Source organism: Leptonychotes weddellii, chromosome 2 (assembly GCF_054177405.1).
Source record: "Leptonychotes weddellii isolate Sample4059 chromosome 2, ASM5417740v2, whole genome shotgun sequence".
NCBI classification, from domain to species: Eukaryota; Metazoa; Chordata; class Mammalia; order Carnivora; family Phocidae; genus Leptonychotes; species Leptonychotes weddellii.
This window is the reverse complement of record NC_138370.1, coordinates 22,382,457-22,396,837: the sequence shown is the minus strand read 5'-3', so window position 1 is coordinate 22,396,837 and position 14,381 is coordinate 22,382,457. Positions and strand designations below refer to the sequence as shown.

Sequence of the window (14,381 nt, the reverse complement as noted above, 5' to 3'; positions counted from 1 at the left end):
TGCAAGAATAAAGCTACAATATACTTAGATGATTCAGACCCATGGAATATTTTTCAAAGGTCAGATATCCCTTTTTCACGAGTCGGTGTAAGGGCCTTGACAAGAAATCACTACTTAAAGAATGGTTTGAGATGTACTCAGAACCTGAAAAATGTCTTGTCTTTCATTAAAATCGCATATGCTAAAGGTCAGCCTAACATTATAAGTGTTGTCTTGGGGGTTTTTGGAGAAGAGGGAAAATGGTGGCATTTAAATCATTTAAATTACGTCTTAACTTTCTCTTAGTTTCAACATAATTCCTTAGCAAGTTGAAGGTGCCTATAGCTTTGCAGGGTTTGGGCATCTCTTCAATGTTCTGCAAACTTCCCTTCCTCTGAAAGAAACATTACATAGTTAACTTCCAGAGCGCTCTGGGAACATTTTAGAGATCTATGCATCTTCAGGGGGGAAATGGTTTCTTCTATAAAATATTGTTTTAAACATTTAAAGCCATCTTTGTTAATCTTCCATTTCTTAAAAATTGGGACATCACAGTGACATTATAAGAGAGCAGTTGTCTATAATTTGCACAGCTAAATTTGGTTTCCGGATTGTCAAATATGCAAACGCATTGTTTGGAATAATAGTTAATAATAGTTTCCAAGCAAGTCGGAAATAGAGCCATTCTCACTGAAAAGCAGGAGCCCAAACGCGACTGTCTCTCCAGTAAGATAATGAGTTAATGAGGAGGACCTCTTTCGAACCAATAAACAACACTGTCATTCAGGGTTATCTGGGCACCCACTACCTTGACCATGAAGTCGTTAACCCATCACTATGTGATCACCAAGAATAGACCCATGACTGCCTCTTTAGCAAGGGCATGAGCTAAACAGCTGGCCCCTGTATCTGGGGTTGCAGGGAAGGATGACTACACTAAGAATAAGGCCCAGGTTTATCAAGCTTCTGCTGTGAACCAGGGCAAGCTGTTGGGAGTATGAAAGGGAATGAATTTAAAACTCTGAGCTTCTAGGGCACCTGGAATAGCTCTTTTGATGCGCTGCCCAGAAAAGCCTTCCCAGATCCCCCCAGCACAGGCTTTGCCCTGGATAGCATCCATCTGTCTCTCCAGACCCATCCTCTGTCCTTCTGTACCCCCAGAGCTTGATATTTGAGCCCAGTACCCACAAAGCTCCTGCGACCCCTGGTTTGGGCCATTAGAAGAACGAGGAGTGAGCAGAGGACGCAGGGTGAATGAGGATGGGGGATTTATTCCCCAACCTGGAGCTCGGTACACTTCCTTCAACCACCGCTCTTGCCCATCCCCGGCACCCTCTCTGCACCTCCGCCCCTCCCACTTGGGGATGATCATGGCTTCCTGCCTTTGCTGTTCCTGGTGCTTCACCGTTCCCTGATGCTGCTTTTCTTGGGACCTGCTCCATCTCTGCTAACGGGCCCTCTGTGGAACTCGTCAGTCCCCTGCTTTGAGCGTCACGCTTCCCTATGGGACTCTGATGCCGTGGGCCTTGTTCCCCTCATTCGCAGCTAACTGAGGCTGGCTCTGTAACACGAAGATTTCAGATTTTGAAGAATACAGAAGTTGAGGCAGGATGCCTAACACTTCATGCTCGCTCAGCTACCAGCTCTTTATCAGCTCTCTCTGTAAGCTCGAGCAACTCGCCAACACGTCACTGTCTGGCTTTGAAAGCTCTGGGTATTCAGATCCCCAGCTACACACCCAATGCTCCAATTCCCCTCCCTCCTCCAGTCAGGCCTTTCTAGAACTCCACCGTCCTCCCAGCCTCCACACACGATCTCCCACTCAGTGCCTCGCTTCTGCAAACACATGATTCTGTCTTTGCCCCGAGATGTTACTTTTCAACTGCCAGGGTGCAGAGCACAGTTCTCAGGCTATGGTAACTTCTCAGTTCTTGTTAATGGAAAAACTTGGGAACAACTCAATGCATGTCAGTTGACATCAGTGGCAACTTACAATCACCCATATATTTGGACCCATTTGCCTCCGTGTTCTGTTATAGACTGGTGTATTTTGTTTAAGGCATTTGGAAGTTTTAAAAATGTAACATATAGCGCATCCTACTATGTATGCGTGTGTGTGTGTGTGTGTGTGTCTACGGCTATCTAAATATAATTTGTCTGGGGGTGGGGAGCAGAGGGTAGACCCATGATATGAAAAGGACGGGCTCTAAAAGAGTAGAGACCTGGGTTTCAATTCCAGCTTAGGCTACTTGCTGCGTCACCTTGGACAAGTTGCTTAGACTCTTAGATCCTATTTCCCCTTCTGGCAACAGGGTGGTGACCCCATCTGCTGTAGGTTATTTGTGAGGGCTACATGATTTATTTTATGTAAAGGGCTTGGCACACAGAAGATGCTTGCTAAGTGTTCATTTCCTTCCTTCCAGAATTATGGCTCGTAAACAAAGAAAATCCTGGAGTTCCTTGGAAGTTCTGTTGGTTTTTGTTTTCTCAAGAGTCCTTGATTCTTTGAGTCAAATTGCCCAGGTTCAGAAGCTGGGACACTAGAAGCTTTACAGCAAGACAAAATAAGCTTTGTACAGCAAATACCTTCCAATTAATCTTAATCAAAGTCCCTTGAGGTCAAATGTTTAAGCGTTGGAAATTGAGGTGATTAATAAGACTTCATAGTAGAAAAGCCTTAAATTTTGTTACCTGCCTCCTGGCTCTTTAGAAACTAGAGATGGCTTGAGAAGTACAGTAAAAGTGTAAATCAGCTTGTTAGATGTCTTTAGCCCAACTCTTCAATCTGTTCTATCTCAGTAGCTAATAAGAAAATTCAGAGGCAAAAGGGAACTTCCAAGTATGATGTCTTGGTCTTGGGCATGGGGATTGTTCCAAGTATTTACATATAAATGCAGTTTATTACCATCTGCAAATTATACCTCAATAAAGGTGCTTTTAAAAGTCACCCAGGAGGGGCCCCTGGGTGGCTCAGTCGGTTGAGTGGCTGACTCTTGATTTCAGCTCAGGTCATGATCTCAGGGTCCTGGGACTGGGTCTTGCATCCAGCCCTGTGCTCAGCAGGGAGTCTGCATGGGATTCTCTCTCTGCCCCTCCCCCCTACACCCCCCTTCTCGCTCACGTGCATGCTTACGCTCTCTCTCTCAAATAAATAAATAAATCTTTAAAAAATAAGAATAAAAAAATAAAAGTCACCCAAGAAAAATAAATTTTAAGAAAAGAAAAATTTTCATTGGCTTATGCACTTGACTGTTTTGTACATTTTACTGTATATAAATTCAACCTCAATAAAGTACTACATGTGCGAAAAACATAAGATGTCAAATAGTGAGTATAGTACGCTATCTTCAGTGTAAGAAATAGAAGGGGTATAAGATCTGCATAAGAGTCCTGGAAAAATAAATAAGAATCTAATGACAATTATCCAGACTTAGGGCCCAAAGAGAGGAGAACAAGGACAGAGGAAGGAGTGAGGATTTTAACCCATACATTTTTAAATCCTCTTGCTCTAGGAACTCTTTAAAATCAAAAAATAAAGAGTCTTTAAATGAAAATGAGTAACCAGGTGATTGAGGTGGGGGGTTGAAGCTGGGAGGAGAAAAGGCAAGACGGGCGTTTTCTAAAATCAGAAACAACTTGAAAGTACAAATAAGAAAAGACCAAATTGGAAGAAAAGACCAAACTGTGAGATTCAGTGACAAAACCGTCCACCATCTGAGGTCACTGAGCAGACATGAGCTGTTTGCCACGTGACTAATCTCCTGCCCAGGAGTATAAAGATTGCTCTCCTCAAAACAGATTTGCCAGAATATTTAAAATTAAACAAACCTTAGCACCCCCAGCTCCCCACATTCTACTGAAAGGGGTCTCCACTGTACCAACACGTCTCTTTTGTCATCTGGGTGGTATCCCCTAAGCAGAACTTCAATGGGTCATTATGCTAAATGCCCCCCTCTTCAGTGAGGGGGAGGATGGAGATGATCACAGGAATGAAGAGGGTAGAAAATCCACTTCTTTCCACCTTGGGGAGGGGGAGCAGAGACAGAGCAGGGAGATGGCAGAGAACCCACGCCCCCCCCAACCCCGCTCTGCTCCTGTCGAAGTCTGCTTTAATGCCCTCTGGAGGGAGGCTGCCACAGAGGGCGTGGGCTGAGGAAATCAGGGTGAGGAGACGCGTCTCCTTGCCCTGCTCACCATCACCTCTAAGGAGCTGTTTATCATTTTGGATCCTTAGTTCTCCTGCCTGTAAAAGAGAAGGGGTTGAACTCCCTTGCCCAAATCCTTTGTGGCTTGCAAATGTTCTGATTTCAGGGTCACATGGGGGGTTTCCCCGCCTTGGCTGACGCTGGGTTAGCCGGAGGTAACTCACTGAGCGTGTGGCAAGCAGGGCTGTGCTGTCAGTGTTCGGCTGGATTGGCAAAAAGGAAGGGGCGGCCCCAGAAGGGTGTGGAATGCAGCTCTGCAGGATGCGGGCCCAGCCCCTTCCATTCTCCACGCAGGGAGTCATCTGGGTCCCTTCAATCCCTCCTCTTCTGCCAGTCACTCTCCTGCTCATTGAAAAAGACCAGTTAGACTTCCTGTCTATCAGCACTTGAGTTAGAAGATCTTAAGCAAGGCCTTAGACCTCCTGAAACTTGACCTCTTGGCATCCCTACCCACGATATGCCAGCCACGCATGCCCATGGCCCTCCCCTTCTGCAGGTGCACTCCTGCACCACTGGGCACTCGGTTCACCCCCACAGGCTTGCCCTCATCTGCGCCATCAACAAGCTGTTTTCCAAGATCCATGGTGTGAATCAGATACCTCCCTGGCTCCAGGGGGACACAACAAGAGGAATTACCTTCTATTCTGCTTTGGCCTTCAAAGCAGGACACCAGAAGGACAGGGAACCAGAGAGTGAGGGGACACATCTGATGCTGAGTTTTACACAACAGAGTTTGAACTCAGGCCATTTAACCTCCACTGTCGAAGCTAACATCCAGTGCTTATGACCATTATTGTTTCATTTAGATTCCAAAATATTTTCATATTGCAATGCAAGCCTCTACCCAAGATTGATCTCTTCTCTCCACTGTTACCTTTCCCCAAGTCTTTTGTTTACACTGATTTCATTCCAGCAGCTTTATTTCAAGTGAATCCAAGCAGATTTCCTCTTTTTTTTTTTCTCTTAATTCATTCCTAGGGAAAACTGGTCTTCAAGGACATTAAAAGACCCATTGCCCCTTGTAAGCATAGAGAATACACTTTCTCCTTCTTTTTGCCTCAGCGGCCTCCAACCCAAGTCCACTCCTCTTGCATGCTCTGGTACTCCTCCACCCATAGTTTATAGGTAGAGGAATGACAGGGTCACAGGATGCCTGGGATCCTTCCTGGCTTGCTGATGAATCACTACTTCCATGGCATTTCATAGAACTACCAATCGATCAGCCCCTATCGATCTAGTTATGTATTCCTGCAAGCAAGCCACTCCAAAACCTAGTGGATTTAAAACAGCAATCACTTCTTTATCTCCCAAGTGTCTAATCTGGACAGTGCTTAAAAGGGAAGACTCATGTCTACTTCACACAGTAGCAACTGGGGTGGCCCAATGAGGGACTGAAGGATCACTTCCCAGATGTCATATTCTCATGCCTGGAAAGTTAGTGCTAGGAGTAGGATGGGAGGTCAGGGCTGGGGGCTTCAGCTCCTCTCTACACGGGCTTCTACCTAAGCTACTCAGCATACTGTCAGCGTGGTGAGTGGGTTCCAGGGGCATCCCAAGACAACATGGCGCTTCTATGACCTAGCCTCAGAAGTCACACCATGACATTTCTACCCTACTCTATTGATACAGTCATAAAGGCCAACTTAGGTCCAAGGAAAATAGACATAGACCCAACCACTGTATGGGAAGAGTGTCAATGTCAACTGTAAGAGCATGGGGGATGGAAGATTGCCCTTTATGCTGCAATATTTGCATACTTATTCTAATATAAAAAATTCTGTTTTCCTCCATAATGTTCAAGTAGTATTCACACTCCTGGGAGAGGTACCGTGTCATCTTTGATTCGACAAACACCCCAGCACAATACCATATCCCTACAGATGTTTAACAAGAATGACCCGCCCCACCGTAACTGGTGAGCACTTCATCTGACTCGTAGCTGGCATGCTGTAAAGGGTAGTTACAACTTTCATCATTATTTAATAATAATAATGCTAACTGGCTGGGCAATACCAAATGAGGGGAGATGGCAAAATAATTCTCCCTGATAGGTCCTTGTAACTTATAATCCAACTAACCCAGACAGTGTTTTTTGAAAAAAAGAGAGCTATTTAAAACCATCTGGCTTTTCTACCCTCGGAGAGGCATTGCCCAACTGAGAAAACCCTGGAAACCCTCAGAAGCTTTACACTTGCAAGGTGTGATGGACTTCGGGCTCTCAGATGTCTACTATTAGCAGCTGACCATGCTAACCGATACAGAGCCTAATGCCGCTTTCCCAAGCTTCACTTTCTCTAGAGACTTGCTCTTCCCACAGAAAATCAACTCCAGTAGTCACTCCCAGCTTTTAAGTGTTTGCTAGTACTGTGCTACTCAAAATGGGGTTCACAGACCAGCAATATTTACCCTCAATAGAAATGCAAAATATATGGGCCTCACCCCAGATGTACCAAATGAGAATCTGTGTTTTTAAAACTCTCCTGGGGGTGCTTGGGTGGCTCAGTCGGTTAAGCGTATGCCTTCAGCTCAGGTCATGATCTTGGGGCCCTGGGATCGAGCCCCTCATGGCGGGTTCCTTGCTCAGTGGGGAGTCTGCTTCTCCCTCTGCCTCTGCCCCTCCCCCCACTTGTGCGCACGCTCTGTCTATCAAAGTAAATAAATAAAAAATGAAAGCTGTCCTGGTGATTCTCTTGTGCACACTCGAGTCTTCCAGCTGCCCTGCAGTGTGACCCCTCAGGCAAGCCTGCCTGCCGTGTGGACCCCGGCCAATTAAATAACCTCCCCCACTGCCAGTCGGTTCCCACATCAGCCATTCCCTTCAAAGAGCGCCATCAGACCTCACTAACGTCCTCACCTTAGCGCAACCACTGTTTCCATCACAACTTCTTTTGCCTCAGCCCAACAGGGTGCAGGTGTCTCTGGTTCATCGCCATAGAAGGAGCCAGATTCATTGCCTGTCATAAAAGTTATTCCTATGTGCTGCGTTTCCTCACTAGTTGATTGGCTTAAATCTGGAGGAGAAAACTCTTCTGTCCTCTAGAATGAATGTGCCAAAGTTTGATCTCATGACCTCAGAGATTTGAAAGAGTGCCATGATCAGTGTTAAATTTTGACTGATGTATTGGGTTATTTCATTATCCCAACAATCTTACCAATTTTCCTTAGAAAACTTCTGTTTTCTTACTAACTTTGGATCCGAGACAAGATCTGAAGCATTCTTGGTTTTAATCAATTCTTTTTGTCTGTGGTCAGGAGTTTTGTCTGCTTTACCAAGGGGATCAGACTCTCGTTGGAATTCTTATTCCTTATCCAGAACGAAAGCCCATATATTAGAAATCCAGAACAAGACTAATAATGGGCCTCACATTGGACCCACATGACAAGTGTAGTATTGGGTTGTTGGCCTGGGGAATACCCAGATGTCTTATGCTCTTTAGGTTGCTCATTACCTTGGGAAATTAGCACAAAGATTATTTCTCAGCCTCCAAAGTTCAGAAACTTGGTTTTGGCACAGAGATGGTGGCTCCTCCTCTCTAGCAGAGACAGATCACGAGATGAATCAAAGCTGAAAGGCAATTTATTAGCTTACACTGAGAAATTACCCTCTCTGGAAATAGAAAACCCTGGTCCACATGTAATCAGTGCCTTATTTTCCTATAGCCCAGCTACATGGAGAGTGAAACCATTCTCTAAGTCAGGTTTATAAATTTTACAGTAAGAAATCACTGACACAGGAATTAGAATACTTAAAGTATGTATGAACCAAGAGACATACTTTCCCAGAAGGGAGTTTCCATGGAAGCTACGTCATAATCTAAGGGTTGCTGTTATGGGTCCCCCAGAGAGATGTGCTGAAGTCTTAACCCCCATTAATTGTAAATATGGTGTTTGGGACATAGGGTCTTTGCAGGTCTAAGTTAATATGAGGTCATTAGGGTGACCCCTAGTCCACTATGACTGGCGTTCTTATAAGAAGAGACACAGAGACATACAGACATCACAGCCCTGTGAGGGCAGAGGTAGAGATTGAAGAGATGCACGTAGAAGCCAAGGAACACCAAAGATTCCTGGAAAACACCGAAAACTAGAAGAGGCAAGGGAGGTTTCTCCCTTACAGACTTGAGAGGGAGCGGGGCCCTGCAGACATATTGATTTCAGACTTCTGGCCACAAGAACTGTGAGAGAATAAATTTCTGTTGTTTGAAACTACCCAGTTGCTGATACTTTGTTACAATAGCCCTAGGAAGCTAAAACTGTTGCTCTTCCAGCAGGGAGTCTGAGTGAAGGGAACAAAGACAATCCCACGTGTGATGGTATCACGGCAGGAGAACCTGCTCACTTTTCTTTGTTCAGAGAGGGCCTTTCAAATGGGAACTGGAATCCCTGAAGCCCATTAGCCAAGGCCCACTCTTACATGGACAGTACTTACGGGATTAAATAGTACTTGTGGGGTCACATTTCATGCTTAATAGAAATCCCACACACGGAGGCACACGTCCTCATTTCCAAACAACAAAAGGGCTGAGTCGGGTGTAGGACGATCTTCCAGAAGACTCAAAGACGCTCAGGAATAACCATTTCATGGTGTTCCTGCCCACCACCTTTTTTTTCCTGGAAATACAGTCCATATTCTGACAGTGCTTTGTCGCAGGCAAATGTCCTAGAAAAATCTTTCTGGGCCTCACTGCCACACCTTTTATTCACTGGCTTCTGAGGCTTCCTTGGGGCGGTGGGGGGGGTGGTCAACAGACTGTTGGCCGAAGGAGTGGACGCCTTAAACTAAACATGTTGACAATTTTGTTCTAATGAGGGGCACTTGGGTGGCTCAGTCGTTAAGCGTCTGCCTTCGGCTCGGGTCATGATCTCAGGGTCCTGGGATCGAGCCCCACATCGGGTTCCCTGCTCGGCGGGAAGCCTGCTTCTCCCTCTCCCGCTCCCCCTGCTTGTGTTCCCTCTCTCTCTGTCAAATAAATAAATAAAATCTTTAAAAAAAATTTTTTTTGTTCTAATGATTTAAATGTTGGTTTGAATTTGGGGTTTGAATAGAAGGTGAAATAACAGGCACCTTTGGATATCCAGCTTCCCCTAGGTATCCATAAACCCTGGAGGCCCCTCCTCCCCTCCCCCTCCCCACACCCCACCCCCAGTGATGCAAGCTCACTGCCACCATTTTCCACCAGGTAGCTCTCTTCTCCTATCTGGGCCAGGGGATGATGGAGGCAGCAAATAAAGGCCTGCAGGCCTTCTTCTGTAAAGGGTGGGGGGGGAGAGTGATTCCTCATGAGGCTCAATCAAAAGTGAAAGAATCCCAGACCAATCGGCCACCAGGTCTATGACCCCGGGACTGCCCACGGTCATCAAAACACACACCGTTAAATCCGCGTGCCTGCAAGTCCAGCTTCAGAACAGAGAGCCTCTCCCCTCTCTGCTGTCCCTAGACTCCCATCCAGGGCTCCCCGCCAAAAAAACCCTTCCAAACCTCCCAGGGAAAATGACAAATCTCCTCACATTGAGAAAAATGTATTTTGTAGATACTCAAGCCCTCTTGCACTTTGGGGGGATTTTCCTACCGTTACTCAGAACACCGAAGAGCCCCATCTATATATTTATATTGGGATGCCTCACCTATATCCAGCAATACCATCTACCCCCATAAATACCCACTTTTCTCACAATGCGTGACGGTAAGAGCACCCCAGAAACAGAGCTTGCCCTGAAAACCAAGTTTTACTTCTGCCTTGAGAGCCACAGGAGGACATTTCTGGTACTTTGCAATAACCATCCCGTGACTCTCCTACCACCCAGGGATCAGAAACCCTGAGCTCCCACTCACAGCCTCCTGACACTGATAGACATTTTCAGGTTTCCTTTGAAAAACATGTATTTTGTTTTGGGGCGCCTGGGTGGCTCAGTCATTAAGCATCTGCCTCCGGCTCAGGTCATGGTCCCGGGGTCCTAGGATCGAGCCCCATATCGGGCTCCCTGCTCGGCGGGAAACCTGCTTCTCCCTCTCCCACTCCCCCTGCTTGTGTTCCCTCTCTCGCTGTGTCTCTGTCTCTGTCAAATAAATAAATAAAATCAAAAAACAAAACAAAAAACATGTATTTTGTTTTACAGACAGACAGAAAGCCGAAACGCCCAGCTTCCTGGATCAATCTGGGAGAGAAGACAATCTTAATGACACATGATGAACACAGCAACCTCTGCCTCTGGGTTTTGTCTGTGCTCTGGACCCTGGCCTTTTTTGACCCAGAAGCGTTTTTTTTTCCTTCAGATAAGTTACTACCTTTAATCTGGACACACAGTCAGACGTTGAAGATCTGGCAGCCCTCCTATCTTTTAAGGTAACTCTTACCCTCTGCTCTGATCCTAAGTCAGTCTTACACTTAAGATCCCAGTAACCTTATTTCCCCACGTGGATGCGGAAATTCCCCATGTGGATGGGAAAGTTGAAATTTCCCAAGAACTGACTCCACATACTGCTCGGTGGTCTCAAGTGTGAGGACCACATAGCAGAAACGAGGGAAGGGCTATTTTAAAAGCTGTGTGTCTTATGTTGCTTTCCCTGGGTGTTCATGCTGTGGTGATTTGTAAAATTGTCCTCACTCTTAGGGGGTGCAAGCTGAAGTGTTTAGGGATAAAGTATCATGATGTGTACAACTTACTTTTAAATGAACCAGCCAAACACACACACACACACACACACACACACACACACACACACACACAGCTTTATGTACGCAGATAAAGCAAACACGGCAAATGCTAGCAATGGTTAAGTCTAGGGAAAGGGTATGTGAGTGTTCCTTGTACTATTCTATCAATTTTGTAAATGTCTAAAAAAGTTTTTTAATATTAAGGGAAAAAGAAGCTGTCGTGCTTTCTGCATTCTAGAAGGCTGATAGGGAGATGCTCCGTTTCCCCCAGCAAGGCTGGTTCTTGGAAAACCCAGTGGCATCATCCAGATCAAACTGCTTCAGATGGAGATGTTAAATAAAAATCCATCTTCATTTTGGACAAGGGGGTCTCTGTAGAGATTATTTATGGCATTTTACTCCCTCCGCCTGGGGCCAGGAGACAGGGAAAAGCAAGAGACTGAGGGTCTCTGAGCCAGCACGTGAGCTGATCTGGCCAATCAAGGGGCAGGCAGGAGTGAACCCTCTAGACGACGGTCAGTAGTGAATGTGGGACAGCCGGAAGGTAGGACCCAGAGAGCCAGGGCTGCCAGAACAAAATACCACAGACCTGGGGCGCCTGGGTGGCTCAGTCGGTTAAGCATCTGCCTTTGGCTCAGGTCATGATCCCGGGGTCCTGGGATCGAGCCCCGCGTCGGGCTCCCTGCTCCGCGGGAAGCCTGCTTGTCCCTCTCCTGCTCCCACTGCTTGTGTTCCCTCTCTCACTCTGTCTCTCTCTGTCAAATAAATAAATAAATAAATAAATAAAAATACCACAGACCCAGTGGCGTAAACCACAAATCTGGAGGCTAGAAGTCCAAGATCAAGATGCCAGCAGGTTTGGCTCTCCCTTTGCCAAGCAGATGGCATGCCTTCTCATGGTGTGCTCATGTGGCCTTTCCCCATATGTGCCTAGGCTCATGTGCAGAGACAGCGAGCTCTCTGGTGTCTTCTTAAGAAAACACTAATCCCGGGGCACCTGGCTGGCTCAGTTGGTTAAGCATCCTACTCTTGATATCAGCTCAGGTCTTGATCTCAGGGACATGAGTTCAAGCACACTGGGCATGGAGCCTACTTCAAAAAAAAAAAAGAAAGAAAGAAAGAAAGAAAAAGAAAAAAAGAAAGAAGTGGAAAGAAAATCACGTTAAATTGGAAATAATTTTTAAAAAAAAGGCACTAATCCTATTGGATCAGAGTCCTCCCCTTATTACCACATTTAACCTTATTTCCTCAGAAGCTCCATCTCCAAATCGGCCACCCTGGGGGTTAAGGCTTTAAGATACGGATTTTGAGGGGCACACAAACATTCAGTCCATAAACACCTCATGTTGATTTTGCTTCTGTTTTCTGCATTATTATTCCATTCGATTATCTTCAAGCCCTGAAATGTCATTAAACCCAAGAGCTTTGTGTTAGCCATTCTTGGAGAATGGGAGGGAGGGTCCAGGATCCCTCCTTCCCTGAGAAGCGGACTGGAGGGAGCCCCTGCAGCACTGATAGGCAGCTGCAACGTGGCCAGAGCTGGCCAGGGAGAAGCCCTGAGCGGTGGGCTTCTGGAACAAGCCAGTGGGTGAGTGGCATCTCTCAGCTGTCCCAGAGGGAGCCTCAAAGATACAGGGAAGGGGCTGGACTTGCTGCCCTGCATAGGAGTGAGGCTCAGACTGTTTCGGTGGGCAGAGAAAACTTGGAAATACACAGGTTATAGAACAGCAGGGACAGATGTTTGCTTTCCATCTCCCCCAGTCACTCCGACAACGGGAGAAGGTGTTATTGGGAAGGTCTGTATGGTGCCAAGCATTCGGTTGGTGTGTGAAAGCAAGCCAGGGGCAGAGATGTTGGCCTTGGCAACAAGCCCTTGGAAGGGGGCACCTGATCTGCACCATAGCGGAGAAAAATCTAGAGCAACCAGGGGCCAATCCCGGATGCAGTGAATGAGACCCAGAGATTGCAGGGGGAGCCACAGAGGAGGTGGGGGAGGGCAGAAAGCTCAGCACCGCTTGATGAGACCTCATCCGCACAAACACCCCTAACTTTAACTTCAACAAGGCTTGGGACATGCTTGGCCCAGAGAGTTCCTGATGGAAACCAAGAGCAAGGTTGATCTCAGTATCCCATGGCCCGGGCTGAAGAGCGGCAGAACACTGAGCTATAACAGGGCCCCGCAGAGTCCTCCTGACACCCGACATCCCACGACAGGCACAGACTTACTTTGAGGTTTGATCAGAAATGGTTGGTAGGCACTTGAGGTTTCTTAGCACAGATAACAAGATCTTCAAAAGTCATTTCCTTCCACTTTTACTAGTGGTTCCTCCACGACATACACTCCTGCGTCCTGCGTTTTGTGCCAATAATTTAACTGCTTTCTTTGCGGTAGCTCAGTTCTCCGGCGGTGTAATTTGAGGTTTGACTAACTCTTAAATGTATGGATGCATGACAGGAAGAAGAGAGAGCAGAACCGGTTAAGGGATCAAAGACAAGCTCACCCACGTTCTCCAGGCAAAAACGAAAAGGCCAGCTGAGGACCTCCTCTCCCTCCTGACGCCCCCCCTCGGCCCCCAGTGTCAAGGCCAGGACCCTCCCCAAACACCCTCTGTGCTGCTTGCTGGGCCCCTGCCCTGTATTCGCAGGGTTCAGAGCCACAGTCCTGTGATTCGCTGCCGTCTCCAAGGAGCTGGAGCTGAACCTTTGGACAACTGCCGCTGATTAGCTTAAAGCTCGTGTTTAAAGAGTGAGAAAGACCGGGCTTTCTGAGCTAATGAACTCCAAGTGGGTCCACCACTGATGCCTGCCCTCCAGGGTTAATGGCTTAAAGGTAATTGGGGTTTCTAGCTACAGGGAAAGCCGCCAAGAAGAGTCCCTCTTCCAAACCTAAGCCTGCGCCCCATTCTTTTCAGACACGACTTCCTCCAGCACTTCCTCTAGCTTGGGGGAGAAGGATGCAAATTTGTCTAACCTCTGAAAAAAACTTGTGGTATGCGCAGTGAGTGTTTCAGGCAGAAAGAAAGCAGAGACCAGGGGCCGTTTCCGCCCACGCGCCTCAGCTGGGCCTCCAGAGAACACCATGTGGTTTGTTGGGACCCTCCCAGCGTCTCTTCCAGATGCTGTTGGGAAAAAAAAAAAAAAAAACAAACAAACCTGGGCAGCATATGTCACAGTCCAGATCCCAGCCGCGGAAGGACAGGCAGTCGACACTGACCCGAACCCGCGGCGACCAGGAGCAGGTGCCGGGCCCTAGGACCTCTCCGAGCCCGGAATCTCCGAGCCCTCCCCCGCCTTCCCCCCAGCGAGGGCACAGGGATACCTACGGAGCCGCCAAGCTACGGTGCGTGGGTGGGCAGCCGAGAAACGACTGGGCCTGTTACAGCCACAGACATACTGGTGACTTTATTATGGGCAAAACCGCCCCCCTTGCCCAAGGTCTCTAGTGAAAAAGGAAGCCATTCACGGCGGCTTTTTGAGCACCGGGCTATTTATACAGATGGAACTAGAGGCCCGGAGGTCAGAACACACCATATTCTGATCT

General features: G+C 47.2%; 1 long non-coding RNA gene across 2 annotated transcripts in view; it reads right to left on the bottom strand.

Annotated features, from left to right (window-relative positions):
- The window catches only part of LOC115943368 (uncharacterized), a 29,374-nt gene extending 15,453 nt beyond the window's left edge, over positions 1-13,921 (bottom strand). Inside the window, exons 1-3 of one of the 2 annotated variants that reach the window (XR_014141247.1) lie at positions 13,067-13,921; positions 7,634-7,749; positions 4,349-4,526 (exon numbers count right to left, since the gene is read on the bottom strand). This is a non-coding gene — a long non-coding RNA (uncharacterized LOC115943368). The remainder of the gene's footprint in view (positions 1-4,348; positions 4,527-7,633; positions 7,750-13,066) is intronic. The other variant, XR_004077948.2, reaches the window with a different exon arrangement.
- Positions 13,922-14,381: the final 460 nt, after the last annotated feature.